The sequence below is a fragment of the Phaethon aethereus genome (assembly GCF_964289735.1).
Source record: "Phaethon aethereus genome assembly, chromosome: Z".
Classification (NCBI taxonomy): Eukaryota; Metazoa; Chordata; class Aves; order Phaethontiformes; family Phaethontidae; genus Phaethon; species Phaethon aethereus.
This window is the reverse complement of record NC_138577.1, coordinates 89235377-89236051: the sequence shown is the minus strand read 5'-3', so window position 1 is coordinate 89236051 and position 675 is coordinate 89235377.

The window sequence follows — 675 nt, the reverse complement described above, 5'->3', positions numbered from 1 at the left end:
TGCAGCGTTTGCTGAGAAGGCGCAACGTGCAGACCGCTGGATGTGATTAAAAACAAAAAAAAAGAAGGGAAAGAGACTTCAAAATTATTTTAAGATGAGGCACTGTACCTCGGGATCAAGGCCATTCGTTGCGCGGCCGGGCCGGGGCCGGTGCGCGCAGCGCGCCCCCGCCGCGCGGGCGGCACCACGCGCTCCTCTCGCCCACCTGCCCCCTGCCCGGGGCCGGGGCGAGCGCTACCCCCGCCCCGGCGGCGCCCGGGCGCGGAGGGGCGCGCAGCGCGGGGGCGGCGGGCTCCGCGCCCCCGCCCGCCCGACGGCCCCGAGCGCGCCCGGCGCTCCCTGCCCCGCCCGGGGAAAGGCTGCCCCCGGGGCGAGGCCGGCGTCGCCCCCGCCGCCCGCCCGCGTCCCTCCCGCTCGTTTCCGCGCCCTCAGCCCCGCTCCCCGGGGAATTACCCCCCCGCCCCCCGGCTCGGGGGCCAGGTACACTTGACGTCAGGATGGCTGTCGTCGCGTTGACGTGTAAACACTCATTTCCATTCCGGCTCCGGAGGGTCTGGGCGCCGCGCAGCCCCGGGCAGCCGCGCCGGCAGGCAGGGACCCGCGCTGCCGCGCGCTCCGCCGCGCTCGCCTAGCAACGCGGCGCGCGCCGCTCCCCCCGCCCCGCGCCCCGCGGCC